The sequence below is a fragment of the Tupaia chinensis genome, unplaced genomic scaffold (assembly GCF_000334495.1).
Source record: "Tupaia chinensis unplaced genomic scaffold, TupChi_1.0 Scaffold000037_22, whole genome shotgun sequence".
In the NCBI taxonomy this organism is placed as follows: domain Eukaryota; kingdom Metazoa; phylum Chordata; class Mammalia; order Scandentia; family Tupaiidae; genus Tupaia; species Tupaia belangeri.
The window spans coordinates 292,323-296,416 of NW_006159481.1; the positions used below are offsets into that span (position 1 = coordinate 292,323).

At 41.2% G+C, this 4,094-nt stretch overlaps 1 pseudogene; it reads left to right on the top strand.

Moving 5' to 3' along the window:
- The first annotated feature begins 289 nt into the window (after nucleotides 1–289).
- Nucleotides 290–3,013, top strand: LOC102469780 (NEDD4-like E3 ubiquitin-protein ligase WWP1 pseudogene; annotated as a pseudogene).
- Nucleotides 3,014–4,094: the final 1,081 nt, after the last annotated feature.

Below are 4,094 nucleotides of genomic sequence, written 5' to 3' on the forward strand. Positions count from 1 at the left end.
GGAGGGTCGGGTGTTGGCTCGTGAGACGTGCAGGTTCAGAGTGACTGCAGACGGCCTGGGCTGCCTACGCCTGGGTGGATTTTGCTTGCCCCTGCTGTGAGATTGCAATCTTGGGCACAGAAAGGTGAAGGCACCAGCCGCCGGAGGCGGTGCAGCAGCTGTGGGTGCCTGGACACTGGGAGCCGACCGCTTCGAGCTGGAGTTGTCTCCTCACCAGACTATGAGCTCCTTGAAAGAAGAATTCCTGTCTTACTCATCTTTGTATCCTCAATGTCTAGCACAATTCCTGATACATAGTTTAAGCTGAATTTTGGGACATGGCCACTGCTTCACCAAGGTCTGATACTAATAATAACCACAATGGAAGGTTACAGTTACAGGTAACTGTTTCTAGTGCCAAACTTAAAAGAACAAAGAACTGGTTTGGAACAGCAGTATATATAGAAGTAGTCATAGATGGAGAAATTAAGAAAACAGCAAAATCCAGCAGTTCATCTAATCCAAAATGGGAAGAACAACTAACTGTAAATGTGACCCCACAAACTGTATTGGAATTTCGAGTTTGGAGTCATCACACTTTAAAAGCAGATGCTTTATTGGGAAGAGCAGCAATAGATTTGAAACAAGCTCTTTTAATACACAATAGAAAATTGGAAAAGGTGAAAGAACAATTAAAACTTTCTTTGGAAAACAAGAATGGTGTAGTACAGACTGGTGAATTAACAGTTGTACTTGATGGATTCATGATTGAACAAGAAAACCTGACAAACTGTAGCTCTCCTCAACCATAAAAATACAGCAAAATGGTGATGCCTTACATGAAAATGGAGAGCCTTCATCAAGGGCAACTACCAGGTTGGCTGTTGAAGGTACAGATGGAATAGATAATCATATACCTACCAACACTGTAGTTCAGAATTCATGCTGTTCCTATGTAGTTAATGGAGACAACACACCTTCATCTCCATCTCAGGTTGCTGCCAGACCCAAAAATACACCAGCTCCAAAACAACTCACATCTGAGCTTGCCAATGACGCTGTTAATGAAGAATCATCCTCATCTGTACCAAAGAATACTGCTTCTTCCCTGAGTACTCCAATAGTTCCTGAAGAAAACATCTTACCTTCAAATTGCTCAAGTATTACTGTCGAAGATCCTCCAGTTCAAGAGATACTGACTTTCTCAGAAAACAATGAATGTATTTCATCTGCCAGTGCAGAATTGGCCTCCGAAGTCAGAAGTATGTTAGACTCTGACAATTCTAGTTCTGGAAATAGTACTGCTTTTGAAGCAGCCAAATTAAGACAGCCAGATGGGTGTGTGGAATCTGTGTGACAGCAGTCTGCAAATGCAAACACAGAAAGTTTGCGATCAGGGTGGGAACAGAGAAAAGATCCTCATGGTAGAACCTATTATGTGGATCATAACACTCGAACTACTACATGGGAGAGACCACAGCCTTTACCTCCAGGCTGGGAAAGAAGAGTTGATGATTGTGGAAGAGTATATTATGTTGATTATAACACCCTAACAACCACATGGCAGCGGCCTACCATGGAATCTGTGTGTAATTTTGAACAGTGGCAGTCTCAGCAGAACCAATTACAGGGAGCTATGCAACAATTCAACCAGCGATACCTCTATTCGGCTTCAATGTTAGCAGCAGAAAATGACCCATGTGGACTTTTGCCACCAGGCTGGGAAAAAAGAGTGGATTTAAAAGACAGAGTTTACTTTGTCAGTCATAACACAAAAACAACCCAGTGGAAGAATCCAAGAACTTAAGGCTTACAGAATGAAGAACCCCTGCCAGAGGGCTGGGAAATAAGGTATATTCAAGGTGTTAGGTACTTTGTTGATCATAACACAAGAACAACAACATTCTAAGATCCTTGCAATGGAAAGTCATCTGTAACTAAAGGCAGTCCACAGATTGCTTATGAGCACAGCTTCAGGTGGAAACTTGCTCACTTCTGTTATTCGTGCCAGTCTAATGCACTATCCAGTCATGTAAAGATCAATGTGTCCCGGCAGACATTGTTTGAAGATTCTTTTCAACAGATTATGGCATTAAAGCCCTATGACCTGAGGAGGCGACTGTATGTGATATTTAGAGGAGAAGAAGGGCTTTATTATGGTGGCCTAGCAAGAGAATGTTTTTTCTTGCTTTCACATGAAGTTTTGAACCCAATGTATTGCTTATTTGAGTATGCGGGCAAGAACAACTATTGTCTGCAGATAAATCCAGCATCAACCATTAAACCAGACCACCTTTCATACTTCTGTTTCATTGGTCGCTTTATTGCTATGGCATTATTTCATGGGAAGTTTATTGATACTCGTCTCTCTTTACCATTCTACAAGCATATGCTAAGTAAAAAACTTACTATTAAGGATTTGGAATCTATAGACACTGAATTTTATAACTCCCTTATCTGGATAAGAAACAACAACATTGAATAATGTGGCTTAGAAATGTACTTTTTTGTTGACATGGAGATTTTAGGAAAAGTTACTTCACATGACCTGAAGTTAGGCGGTTCCAATATCCTGGTGACCGAGGAGAACAAAGATGAATACATTGGTTTAATGACAGAATGGCATTTTTCTCGAGGAGTACAAGAACAAACAAAAGTTTTTCTTGATGGTTTTAATAAAGTTGTTCCCCTGCAGTGGCTGCAGTACTTTGATGAAAAATAATTGGAATTTGTGAAAGAGACAGATAATAAAGTAAGAATGTGACTATTACAATTTGTCACTGGAACCTGCCATTTACCTCTAGGAGGATTTGCTGAGCTCATGGGAAGTAATGGGCCTCAAAAGTTTTGCATTGAAAAAGTTGGCAAAGACACTTGGTTGCCGAGAAGCCATACATGTTTTAATCGCTTGGATCTACCACCATATAAGAGTTATGAACAACTAAAGGAAAAACTTCTTTTTGCAATAGAAGAGACGGAGGAATTTGAACAAGAATGAATGTGGCTTCTTGTCTTGGAGGAGCTCTTGCATTTAATTATCCCCACCAAGAAAAATTGCTCAGATACTGTACATACGCTGTTCATTCTGTACAGTGAATTTTCTGAACCTCAAAGTATGTTTTCCTGCTGGGGCCTAGCCTCAGAGGGGGTGGGTCGACTCCACAGAGGCGGCAAAGGTGAACAGAAGACAAAGGCTTCGGTGCCTTTTCATGCACGTCCTATGCCAGACACCCCTCAGAGATCTCTCTCTGAGGAGGGACAGTGACCACTGCTAGGAATCATCGTGTGTTTTTATTGAAAATGTGATACATGCAAGTAAATGGGAGAGGGGCTACGTGTTTCAATTATCAGCTCATAAAGTTTTTAACAATAAGGTACAAAAGTTCCATTCAGGATTGGATTAAAGGTGGGTCTAGTGTAGTTCCGCAATTGTTTCTTTGATGTAGGTGGGTCTCCATGTAATGCAGTTTCAGGAAAGTGGCTTCATCAAGCAGAGATGAGTATCAGCTGATGTGGCACAGCAGTCATCTTGTGATTACCGGAAATGATGCTGAGAAAAGAAAATCTCAAGCATGGAAATTAGTTTTTATGGATCTTAATAAAGAATGGAACTTATATAATTGTATAGGGATCTAAAACTTAATTCAAGGAACCCTAATATATCTTAAAGGGATAAAACTTACTGTTTGCTAGATAAGGGCGGTGACAGCCTTTTCAACTGGTGGTAAAGTGACTAAGGAGTTAATGAGGAACTTTTAAGATGAGTATGTGGCATTCTAATGTGCCTGTGGCTCCACTGTTATGTATCTTGTTGGAACATTAGCCATAATGGGGCAGGAGTGCCCTGGGCCTTCCAAAAGTCAGGAAGATTGCTGCCTAGATGTGACTTTATCACATCCTCCATTGTGACTGCTGGAGTGAAGCACTGTGATTGACAGTAGGTGGTCAGAGTAAAGGGGAGTGGTCAAGGGACTTCCTGGAAGATTTTATCGTATACTCAGGATGTATAAGAGAGCTATGTAATTCTTTTATAGTAGTATATTGGGAAGTCAGAGGGGGGTCACTTCCCAACAAGGCTACCAGTCTCTGGAGTGTACAACGAGCGGCCTTGCTGA